We start from the raw sequence: 13,656 nt of genomic DNA, 5'->3' as shown, positions 1-13,656 counted from the left end.
GTAGACCTGGGTATGGCATAAGCCCTTAACCAGGCTGAGGTTGCCATTAACTCCACCATAGAGTGGCCAGAACTTACTCAGGACTGGGAAACAGACTCTTGCAGGGCACAAACAGAAGCTTGTGTGTACCAGGACCCAGGAGAAAGGAGTAGTGACCCCACAAGAGACTGACCCAGACTTGCCCGTGAGTGTCCAGGAGTCTCCAGTGGAGGCGTGGGTTGACAGGGGCCTGCTGCAAGCTTGGGGGCACTGAGTGTAGCAGTGCATGCATGGGACCTTTTGAAGAAGGCCATTATCTTCATTACCTCCACCACAGTTTGCCCTCAGGTCAAATAAGAGGAAAGGAACACAGCCCCGCCCATCAACATAAAATTGGATTAAAGATTTACTGAGTTGACTCATTGGAAAAGACTCTGATGCTGGGAGGGATTGGGGGCGGGAGGAGAAGGGGACAACAGAGGATGAGATGGCTGGATGGCATCACTGACTCGATGGACATGAGTCTGAGTGAACTCCGGGAGTTGGTGATGGACAGGGAGGCCTGGTGAGCTGTGATTCATGGGGTCGCAAAGAGTTGGACATGACTGAGCAGCTGAACTGAACTGAACAGAACTGAACTGAGCATGGCCCCACCCATCAGAACAAGACCCAGTTTCCCCTATAGTCAGTCTCTCCATGGAGAAAGCAATGGCACCCCACTCCAGCACTCTTGCCTGGAGAATCCCATGCATGGAGGAGCCTGGTAGGCTGCAGTCCATGGGGTCGCTGAGAGTCGGACACAACTGAGCGACTTCCCTTTCACTTTTCACTTTCATGCATTGGAGAAGGAAATGGCAGCCCACTCCAGTGTTCTTGCCTGGAGAATCCCAGGAATGGGGGATCCTGGTGGGCTGCCGTCTATGGGTTCGCACAAAGTCGAACATGACTGAAGCGACTCAGCAGCAGCAGCAGCAGCAGTCTCTCCCATCAGGAAGCTTCTGTAAGCCTCTTATCCTTCTCCATCAGAGAGCAGACAGACTGAAAATCACAATCACAGAAAACTAACCAGTCTGATCACATGGACCACAGTCTTGTATAACTCAAATAGCTAAATAGCTATTTAAATATTTAAATAGCTATTTAAATAGGGATCATATATGGAAGATGGATAAAACTTATTCTTTGTGATTTAACTACATATATGGATTCTGAAAGGAAGTCAGGAAGAGGCCACTGTTTTAAAAATTGGGATATAACTGCTTTATAATATTGTATTAGTTTCTGTTGTACAACAATGTGAATCAGTTATATGTTTACATATATCCCCTCCCTCTCGGACCTCACTCCCATCCCATCCCCCTATTCCATCCATCTGGGTCATCACAGAACACTGAGCTATGCTCCATTGCTATAGAGCAGGTTCCCACTAGCTACCTATCTGTGAAAAATATATAAAAGTATACACTGTCTTGAGGAGGCCTTATAAATAGCTGTGAAAAGAAGGGTAGCAAAAAGCAAAGGAGAAAAGGAAACATAAAAGCATCTGAATGCAGAGTTCCAAAGAATAGCAAGGAGAGATAAAAAAAAGCCTTCCTCAGTGATCAATGCAAAGAAACAGAGGAAAACAATAGAATGGGAAAGACTAGAGATCTTTTCAAGAAAATTAGAGATACCAAGGGAACATTTCATGCAAAGATGGGCTCGATAAAGAACAGAAATGGTATGGACCTAACAGAAACAGAAGATATTAAGAAGTGGCAAGAATACACAGAAGAACTATACAAAAAAGATATTCACGACCCAGATAAAAACGATGGTGTGATCACTCACCTAGAGCCAGACATCCTGGAATGTGAAATCAATGGGCCTTAGGCAGCATCTCTACGAACAAAGCTAGTGGAGGTGATGGATTTCCAGTCGAGCTATTTCAAATCCTGGAAGATGATGCTGTGAAAGTGCTGCACTCAATATGCCAGCAAATTTGGAAAACTCAGCAGTGGCCACAGGACTGGAAAAGGTCAGTTTTCATTCCAATCTCAAAGAAAGGCAATGCCAAAGAATGCTCAAACCACCGCACAATTGCACTCATCTCACACGCTAGTAAAGTAATGCTCAAAATTCTCCAAGCCAGGCTTCAGCAATATGTGAACCGTGAACTTCCTGATGTCAAGCTGGTTTAGAAAAGGCAGAGGAACCAGAGATCAAATTGCCAACATCCGCTGGATCACAGAAAAAGCAAGAGAGTTCTAGAAAAACATCTATTTCTGCTTTATTGACTATGCCAAAGCCTTTGACTGTGTGGATCACAATAAACTGTGGAAAATTCTGAAAGAGACGGGAATACCAGACCACCTGATTTTCCTCTTGAGAAATTTGTATGCAGATCAGGAAGCAACAGTTAGAACTGGACATGGAACAAGAGACTGGTTCCAAATAGGAAAAGGAGTACTTCAAGGCTATGTATTGTCACCCTGCTTATTTAACTTCTATGCAGAGTACATCATGAGAAACGCTGGTCTGGAAGAAGCACAAGCTGGAATCAAGATTGCCGGGAGAAATATCAATAACCTCAGATATGCAGATGACACCACCCTTATGGCAGAAAGTGAAGAGGAACTCAAAAGCCTCTTGATGAAAGTGAAAGTGGAGTGAAAAAGTTGGCTTAAAGCTTATCATTCAGAAAATGAAGATCATGGCATCCAGTCCCACCACTTCATGGGAAATAGATGGGGAAACAGTGGAAACAGTGTCAGACTTTATTTTTTTGGGCTCCAAAGTCACTGCAGATGGTGACTGCAGCCATGAAATTAAAAGACGCTTACTCCTTGGAAGGAAAGTTATGACCAACCTAGATAGCATTTCAAAAGCAGAGACATTACTTTGCCAACAAAGGTTCGTCTAGTCAAGGCTATGGTTTTTCCTGTGGTCATGTATGGATGTGAGAGTTGGACTGTGAAGAAGGCTGAGTGCTGAAGAATTGATGCTTTTGAACTGTGGTGTTGGAGAAGACTCTTGAGAGTCCCTTGGACTGCAAGGAGATCCAACCAGTCCATTCTGAAGGAGATCAGCCCTGGGATTTCTTTGGAAGGAATGATGCTAAAGCTGAAACTCCAGTACTTTGGCCACCTCATGCAAAGAGTTGACTCATTGGAAAAGACTGTGATGCTGGGAGGGATTAGGGGCAGGAGGAGAAGGGGACAACAGAGGATGAGATGGCTGGATGGCATCGCCAACTCAATGGACATGAGTTTGAATGAACTCCGGGAGTTGGTGATGGACAGGGAGACCTGGTGTGCTGCGATTCATGGGGTCACAAAGAGTCGGACATGACTGAGCGACTGAACTGAACTGAACTGATGATGTATTTTAACTATGAAATACTTATTTGAGAACTATTTTACTAAGCTGAATTCATGATAAAAATTTTGTTTACAGAATAACTGAAACATACATATAGATGCTATGATGTTTAAACTGTGTTTTGTTTCCAGATATTAGTATATATTATTTCTCTTTATCTGTAGTCCTCACATTTTAACCATAAAATATATCTTCAGATTAATATTTTAAAAGTCTAAAATATAAATCTACATGTTTAATTGGGAAAATAGTAATAAAATAACATGCTTTTTCCAAAAAAAAAAAAAAAGACCAAAAGACACAAGCAGAATGTATAGCAGCAGACCCATAAGATCTTCAGATGTTAAAAATACTAGTCACAGACAATAAACAAACTACAATTATTATTATTATTTAAATAATTAAAATAAAATGCAAGCTTAAAGATATTGGCAGGAAGAACAAGCAATACAAAGTAACATAGATTTGAAGCTGATCCAAATAGAACTTCTATATAATAAAAATTAAGATAGATTGGACACAAAGAATTAATATACTAGGATACTGGAAGAAATGGTACAGAATGCAGCATAAAGAGACAAAGAGATGGAAAGAAACAGAAAAGAGAATCTGTGATGTGGAGTTGGGAATGAGAAGGTCTATTATATTTAACCAGAATTCTAGAAGTTCCAGAGAGATAGAGAAGACAAATATAATATCTGAAGAGATGTTGGAATGTCAGCAGGATGGAGAGCTAGAAGATGCCAACACTCATCTCCCTGACAAAAAAGCAAGAAAAATAAGCAACTAAAAACTCAAGAAAACAGTTCAGGGAGAATTTTAGATGATAGAGTAGCAGCAAAAAGACCAGTGAAGCTTAAAAATTAAGAATGGCCACAAAAAAGTACCGGAAGTATTTTGCCTGCATCACTCTATTCTGTCAGTCTGGGGCTTCTGGACAGTAAGAGGAATCCCCTCAGAGGAATTTTGAGAACTTGGAGAACAGGTGAAGCCCAGTAAGTTTTACTATTGTAGACATTTGCAGCTTTTGCTACAGAGGTCTCTCAGTCTTCACAGATGCTGATCCTAGCTAATATAATAGCTAGGAGTGCCTCCTCCTTCTTCTACTTTCAGAGGCTAGAGCTGTTGCTAAGGTGAGACTTGCCCTCAGGGGATCCATTTGCTGTTGTGCCCCACTCTCAGGGATAAGGTGCCATAGTACCTTACCATATACCTGTCTTGAGCTGCCATTTCTCTATGCCCACCCCTGACCCCAGGCTAGGGCTTCTTCCCACCACTACCAATCTCCACTGCCCTGAGCCATGCACCCAGAGTCCAAAGTCTCTCTTTGACTGTCATTATCTGATGATGTTGTCTCCCCTTGAGTCCCACCTACCAGGTTCCAGGTTGCAGCTCTGAATAGCCATTTCCAGAGGCACTAATGCTGCTCAGAGACCCATCCCCCAATCCTAATTCTAGTCTCTGAACCATCATTTCTGAGACTGCCCTCCTGCTGCCCCTCATCCTACCTCCTGGATTCTTCCAGGTCATGGCCCTGACCCATCATTTCCAGAGGTGCTAATGCTGCCCTGAGCCCCACCCCACCCTCATCTCAGTTGTGGCTATGGTCCATCTTTTCTAGGACTGGATTGCTGTTGCCCTGATCCCTGTCCCTAGATGAAGATTTTATCTTTTATCCATCAGTGCTGAGACCGTGCTCCTAGTGCCCTGAATCCCACTTCCCACATCACAACTCTGACCAGTCATTGCCAGGGTTGTGTTGTCACTGCTCTGAGCCCAGGTCCCAACACATGGCATAAATAGACCACCTGCAGCCATACTGTTGTTGTGACTGCATGCGCAATGGGACTAGAGTTGAGACTCTAACCCACCTCCCCTAGGCTGGACTACTGTTGCATCTTGTCTGCTGAGTCCGAGTCACTGCTGCACATTTTCGTCTCAGGACCTGTACCATTGCTGCATTCATACCACCTCTTACCCTCATTTGTCAGCTGGAGTCACAGTGGCGAGCCCCTGAGACCCAGGTATTATTAGTTCCACAGGAAACCTGCACACATTCACACCCGACCCTCAGAGTCTGGCCAATGTTAGCCTCAACCAACGGAGCGCATGAGATTGGACCACTGTGCCTTTCCAGGAACCAAAGCTGCTGCATTCCACCTGGTTGGCACCTTTACAGCCATTTCAAGGTGAAAATCTTTCCTTATTAAAGCCAATCTGAAAAAAGTAACTGTGCCCTCAAATGCATAGAAAACAATGCAAACCTATTGGAAACATAAAAAAACAAGGAAATATGGTACACCAAAGGAAGACAATAATATTTCAGTAACCATCTCCAAAGAAATGGATAGGCAAGTTATTTAAAAATAATTTAAAATAAAGAAAGCTCAGTGAGATTAAAGAGAACACAGATAAACGAATGTAGGAAGAATGAACAAAACAAGAAATTTAATAAAAAATAGAAATCATACAAATGAACCAAACAAATTTTACAGATGAAGACTACAATGATAAAATGAAAACACAATAGACAGCTTCAGCAGCTGGCTCAATCAGGTAGAAGAACAAACCTGTTAGCTTGAAGATAGATCTCTTGATATTATCCAATCAGAGGAAAATAAAGCTAGAATTAAAAAGGAACTACATTAAAAGTATAATTAACAAAAGCCTAACTGAACTGGGATGATTAAAAGAAAAAATATTCACATTGTGAGAGTTCCAGAAGGAGAAGAGAGGGAAAAAGGGATAGAAGCCTTATTTAAAAAAAATAATGACTAAAAATGTCCCCAAACTGGGGAGAGATGTGACCATCCAGGCATAGGAAGTTGAAAGATCGCCAGATTCAACTCAAAGAGATCTTCACTGAAATACATTATATCAAGCTCTCAAAAATCAAAGACAGAGAGATCTTGAAAGCAGCAAGAGAAAAAAAGAATTGTTACATACAGAGGAATCTTGATAAAGTAATCAGCAGACTTCTCAGCAGAAATCTTGTGGACCAGGAGAGAGTGGGATGATATATTCAACGTGCTCAAAGGAAAAAAAAAAAAGCCAACCAGGAATAGTTAACCCAGAAAAGCTGCTATTCATAGATGAAGTAAGACTTTCCCAGACAAACAAAAACTAAGGGAATTTATCACCACTAGGCCTGCCCTCGGAGAAGGCAATGGTACCCCACTCCAGTACTCTTGCCTGAAAATCCCATGGATGGAGGAGTCTGGTAGGCTGCAGTCCATGGGGTCTCGAAGAGTCGGACATGACTGAGCGACTTCACTTTCACTTTTCACTTTCATGCATTGGAGAAGAAAATGGCAACCCACTCCAGTGTTCTTGCCTGGAGAATCCCATGGACGGAGAAGCCTGGTAGGCTGCAGTCCATGGGGTGGCACAGAGTCAGACACGACTGAAGCGACTTAGCAGCAGCAGCAGCAGGCCTGCCCTACAGAAAATGCTAAAAGGAGTTCTTCAAGCTAAAATGAAGGACACTAATTAATAACATAAGAACATATGAAAATATAAAATTCACTGGTAAAGGTAAATATATAATATATAAAAGTAAATATATAATAAAATACTCTAATACTGCATGGTGGTATGTAAATTTCTTTGAAATCTAAAATACAGAGACAAAAATGTTGAAAATAACTATAAAATTATATTAATAGACACAGAATTTAAAAAGATATAAGTTAGGAAGTCAACATAAGTAGGGGGCAAGCAAATGGGTAGAACTTTCTTATGCAACTGAAGTTAAGTTGTTATCAACTGAAAGTAGACAATTCTAACTATATGGTATGTTATGGAAACCACATGGTAACCACAGAGCAAAAACCTGTAATAGATACATAAATGATAAAGAAAAAATAATCAAAACAAGCCACTACAAGAAATCATGAATTCACACACACAAAAGACAATAAGAAAGGAATTAAGGAGCCACAAAACAATTAGGCTACAGTGAACAAAATGTCAATAGTAAGTCTTTACCTATCAATTATTTTTAGTGTAAATAGTTTAAATTTGCCAACTAAAAGACACATAGTGGTTGATGAATAAAAAATAAGACCTATCTATATACTTCCTACAAAATACTCACTGAAACATTAAAGACACTCTTAGACAGAAAGTGAATGAATGGAAAAATTATTTCAAGCAAATGGAAATCAAAAGAGAACAGGGATAGCTATATTTATATCAAACAAAATATACTTCGAGTAAAGAATTATGAGGCAAGGAAAGTCATCATAGAATGATAAAGGGGTCAGTTCATTAAGAAGATACAATTATAGATAAGAAGAAAAAATGAAAGCGTTAGTCATTCAGTCGTATCTGTTTGTGACCTCATGGACTGTAGCCCGCCAGGCTCCTCTATCCATGGGATTCTCCAGGTAAGAATTCTGAATGGGTTGCCATTCCCTTCTCCAGGGGATCTTCATGAACCAGGGATTGAACCTGCATCTCTGCATTGCAGGCAGATTCTTTACCATCTGAGCCACCAGGGACGAGACAAAGAAGGTCATCATATAATGAAAAAGAAGATACATACTTACAGATATATGTACTCCCAATTTTGCAGCACCTGAGTATATTAAATAATTATTAACAAATATGAAGGGAGAAATGCCAACAATGCAATAATAGTAGGGGACTTTCAACAGTATAATCCAGAGAGAAAATCAGTAAGGAAATAATGGACTTGAATGACACTTTAAATGAACCTAACAGACATACACAGTGCATTCCATTCAATGGCAGTAGAATATGCATTCAAGGGCACATAGAACCTTCTCCAAGATGGATCACACAATATGTCACTAAACATGTACTAGCAAATTTAAGAAGGCTGAAATAACACCAAATATCTTTTCCAACCACAACAGTCTGAAAGTAGAAATTAGTTAGGAAGAAAGCTAGAAAATTCACAATGTGTGGTGACTGAACAACATACTCCTGAACACCAAGGGGTCAAAGAGTCAAAAAGGAAATAAAAAAATATCATGAAACAAAAGAAAGCACAATATATCAAAACCTATGGGATGCAGCAAAATCAGTTCTAAGATGCAAATTCATAGTGATAAGTATGTTTTCTTGTAGTCTTCTTATAGTAGGAAACAAGAAAGATCTCAAATAATCTCATTTTGCAACCTCAAAGAACTAACATTAGCAGAAAGAAGGAAATAACAAGTATCAGAGCAGAAATAAAAGAAAAAGTGACCAGACAAACAAGAGAGGGTATCAACAAAACTCAGAGCTGTTTCTTTGAAAAGGTAAGCAAAGTTGATAAACCTTTATTTAGATTAATTAATAAAAGGAGAGGACCCAAATAACTCAAAAATGAAAGAGGAGACATTACAACTGGTACCATAGAAGTACAAAGAATGAGAGACTACTATGAAAAATTATATGCCAACAAATTGGATAGCCTAGAAAAAACTGGTAAATTCCTAGATACATATGACATATTAAGACCTTATCATGAATAAGTAGAAAATTTAAATAGATTGATAACAAGTAAGGAGATTGAGTCAGTACTCAAAATCCTCTCAACACAGAAAGCCCCAGACTAAACAGTCTTACTGGTGAATTCTATCAAATATATAAAGAATTAATTTCAATTCTTCTCATACTTGCCTAAAAAACTAAAAGAAGGGAACACTACCAAACTTATTTTTGAAGGCCAGCATCATGCTGATACCAAAAATACTACAAGACATGAAAATTACAGACCAATATCTCTATTGAAATACTATTTCATCTATAGGTTCATTCATTTCCTTAACGGCAGTAATAGTAATAGTTTTTACTATCTGAGAAGCATTTGCAACAAAACAAGAAGTCTTGACAGTAGACTTAACTACTACAAGGCTAGAATGATTAAATGGATGTCTTCCACCATATTAAATGGATGTCTTCTACACATTTGAAGAACCTACATATGTCAATTTAAAATAGATAAGAAAGAAAGGAGTCAAACCCCCCAACTACTGGTTTCAAGCCAACATCATAGCCATTACATCTTTCTCGATTAACAAGGTATTAGTAAAATATTAAATAATTTTGTTGAAGTCGTAGGTGAAAAGCCTGTATATCTTATTGGCATATCCTCTACAACTAGGCTTTTAAGATGCAACAAAACCTATTATAGAATAACTATTACATTTTCAAGATCACACATTAATAATATTTTTTTAAAATTAGCTTGCTGGTTCTATATATTATTTCACTTATATTAACAACAAAACTTACACTAGCACAATAGATGCACAAGAAGTAGAGACTATTTGAACAATCTTACTGGCTATTATCTTAATCTTAACTGCCCTTCCATCACTATGAATTCTAATAGTACAGATAGGCAAAATCAGCAATCCATCTCTTACAGTAAAAACTATAGGACACTATTGGTACTAAAGTTTTGAATATACAGATTATGAAGACTTGAATTTTGATGCCTACAAAATTCTAACAATAGAGTTAAGATCAGGAGAGTTGTGACTATTGAAAATAGATAATAAGGTTGTGCTGCCTATGGAAATAACTATCTGAAAGTTAATTTCCTCAGAAGATGTACTACTTTCAAGACTTGTACCTAAACCAGGGTGCCTAAACCAAACAACCCTATCAACACGACCAAGATTATACTATGGACAATCCTCAGAAATTTGTGGATCAAATCACAGTTTTATACCAATTGTCAAGTTGGTAGCGCTAAAACACTTTGAAAAATGATTTGCATCAATACTATAGATTCATTGGGCTTCCCTGGTGGCTCAGAGGTTAAAGCGTCTGCCTGCAGTGTGGGAGACCTGGGTTCGATCTCTGGGTTGGGAAGATCCCCTGGAGAAGGAAATGGCAACCCACTCTAGTACTTTTGCCTGGAGAATCCCATGGAGGGAGGAGCCTGGTAGGCTACTGTTCATGGGGTCGCAAAGAGTTGGACATGACTGAACGACTTCACTTCACTCACTTATAGATTCATTAAGCTAAGCTAGCACTAGCCTTTTAAGTTGGAGATTGGAAGTTAAATTCCCTTTAATGATATGCCACAGCTAGACACATCAACATGATTTATTAATATTTTATCAATGTTTTTATCTTATTTATTATATTTCAACTACAAATTTCAAAATATAATTACTGTTAAAATCCAGAACCAACATCTACTAAAATACAGAAACGAACACCCCTTGAGCACTAAAATAAATGAAAATTTATTTGCCTCTTTTATTACCCCAACAATTATTGTCATCCTAATAATTATATTCCAGAGCATACTATTTCCAACATCTGACCAATTGGTTAATAATTGTTTAATCTCTCTTCAATAATGGTTGGTCCAACTCACCAAAACAATGAACAATGAAAATATGAACACTGAACAATGAAATAATAAGCATTCATAACAGTAAAGGACAAACTTGAACACTAATATCACTTATTCTATTTATTGGGTCAACAGATTTATTAGGATTATTGCCACACTGATTTACATCAGCCACACAACTATTAATAAATCTCGGTATAGCAATCCCTCTATGAGCAGGAACCGTAATTATAGGCTTCTGCAATAAAACTAAAGTATCATCAGCCCATTTTCTACAAGTGACACCGGTCCCCCTAATCACTAAACTTTTTATCGAAACTATTAGCCTTTTTATTCAACCAATAGCTGTAGCTGTAGGGCTAACGGCCAGCATTACAGCAGGATGCTTGTTAATTTACTTAACTGGAGGAGCCACCCTGGCATTAAGAAGCATCAGCACCACCACAGCCCTTTTACACTTTTTGCCCTAATTTTACTCACCATTCTTGAATTTGCCATGGCCATAATTCAAACCTAAATATTCACACTATTAGTAAACCTTTATTTACATGACGACACATAAAAGTGTGTGTGTGTGAGATCCACCAAACCCACGCCTACCATATAGTAAACCCTGGCCCCTGACCACTCTCAGTCCTTTTAATAACATCTGGTCTAGTTATACTATTCCATTTTAACTCAACAACACCACTTCTACTTGGCTTATTAACAAATACCCTTACAATGTATCAATGATGATGAGATATTCAAGAAAGTGCCTTTCAACGTCACTATACACCAACTGTTCAAAAAGGACTTTGCTGTGGATTTTTTTTTTTTTTAAATCATCTCAGAGGTCTTATTTCTTGCCATTCTTGCCATTTTTATCATTCAAGTCTCGCTCCAGCACCTGAGCTGGGTGGATGCTGACCTACTACAAGCATTTGTCTCAATCCTTAGAAGTCCTGCTCTTGAATACCTCTGTACTACTAGCCTCTAGAGTATCAATCACCTGAGCCCATCACAGCCTCACAGAAGGAAATCAAAATCACGTACTTCAAGCTCTTTTTATCACAATTGCCCTGGGCATTTATTTCACACACTTACAAGCCTCAGAGTACTGCAAAATATCATTTACCGTATCAGATGGATTCTAAGGCTCAACTTTCTTTGTAGCCACAGGATTTCATGGATTACATGTATTATTGGATCAACTTTCCTTGTTTATTTTTTATGTTAATTAAGATTTCCTTTTACATCCAATCATCACTTTGGCTTTCAAGCCACCACATGGTACTGACACTTCATAGATGTAGTATGACAATTCCTCTAGGTATCTATCTATTGATAAGGCTCATGTGCTTTTAGTATTAAATAGCACAACCGACTTCCAATCAGTTAGTTTTAGTATAGCCAAAAAAGAAGAATAAACCTAATATTGACACTACTAACAAATCTAATTCTAGCCACACTGCTTGTTATTACTGCATTTTGGCTTCCGCAATTAAATGTCTACTCAGGAAAAACAAGCCCTTAGGGGGTGCAGATTTGACCCCATGGGATCAGCCCTCATCTTCCCTTCTCTGTAAAATTTTTTCTGGTAGCCATTACCTTCCTTCTTAGAAATTGCACTCCTCCTGCCACTTCCCTGAGCATCACAAACAAATAACTTAAATACCATACTTATTACAGCTTTTTTTCTAATATTATTAGCAGCAAGCCTGGCCTATGAATGAACCCAAAAAGGGTTAGAGAGAACTGAATATGGTTTTTAGTTTAAAACAAATGATTTTGACTCATTCGATTGTCATTAAATTCATAATTACTAAGTGTGTTTAGTATATATAAATATTATCATAGCATTCACTGTATCCCTTATAGGCTAATATATCAATCACATTTAATACCATCCTTACTATGATTAGAAAGAATAATGTTATCCTTATTTAAATGGCAACCCTAGTAATCCTCAACACACATTTCACCCTAGCTAATATAATGCCCATTGTGCTATTAGTATTTGCAGCCTGCAAAGCAGTGCTCAGATTGTCTCTATTAGTAATTAATAGTATCAAACATGCATGGCACTGATTACACACACAACCTCAATCTACTCCAATGCTAAAAATTATTATTCCTATAATTATACTAATACCCCTAAACCTGATTATCAGAAAATAACATAATCTGGATCAACACCACCACGCACAGCTTACTAATTAGAATCACATGACTTCTTCTTCTTAATCAGTTCAATGACAATAACCTCAATTTCTCATTAGCTTTTTTCCTCTGACTCCTTGTCAACTCCACTGTTGATTTTAACTACATAATTACTACCCCTTATGCTAATGGCAAGCCAACACCATTTACTAAAAGAATCCCTAAACCCCTCAAAATTGTATATTACTATATTAGTTATGTGCTTTGCTCATGGCTGTCAGTAAAGAGTCTGCCTGCAATGCTGGAGACCAGGGCTTGATTCCTGAGTCAGGAAGATCTCCTGGAGAAAGAAATAACAACCCATTCCAGTATTCTTCCTGGAGAATTCCATGGACAGAGGAGCCTGGTGGGCTGCAGTCCATGTGGTCTCAGAGAGTCAGACACGACTGACTGACACACACATATTAGTTATATTACAACTATTTTTAATTATAACATTTGTGGCCATAGAATTAATTCTCTTCTATATCCTATTTGAAGCACACTAATTCCAATGCTCTTTATCATTATTTGATGGGGATCCAAACAGAACACCTTAATGCAGATCTCATCTTATTTTATATACTAACAGGGTCTCTCCTTCTCTTACTGACACTAGATTATATTCAAAATTCAGTAGGATCCTTAAATTTCCTACTACTCCAATACTGAGCTCAACCACTATCTAGCTCAACCAACATCCATGTCTAGCATGCACAATGGCCTTCAGAGTAAAACTACCATTTTATGGCCTCTACCTTTGATTACCTAAAGCAAATGTAGAAGCCCACATTGCAGGTTCCACAGTACTT

At 38.6% G+C, this 13,656-nt stretch overlaps 1 pseudogene; it reads left to right on the top strand.

The window, feature by feature from the left end:
- The first annotated feature begins 4,208 nt into the window (after window positions 1–4,208).
- Window positions 4,209–11,990, top strand: LOC138985433 (cytochrome c oxidase subunit 3-like; annotated as a pseudogene).
- Window positions 11,991–13,656: the final 1,666 nt, after the last annotated feature.

Source organism: Bos mutus, chromosome 1 (genome assembly GCF_027580195.1).
Source record: "Bos mutus isolate GX-2022 chromosome 1, NWIPB_WYAK_1.1, whole genome shotgun sequence".
In the NCBI taxonomy this organism is placed as follows: domain Eukaryota; kingdom Metazoa; phylum Chordata; class Mammalia; order Artiodactyla; family Bovidae; genus Bos; species Bos mutus.
Note: the sequence above shows the minus strand (reverse complement) of the source record. Positions and strands in the feature narration are given on the sequence as shown.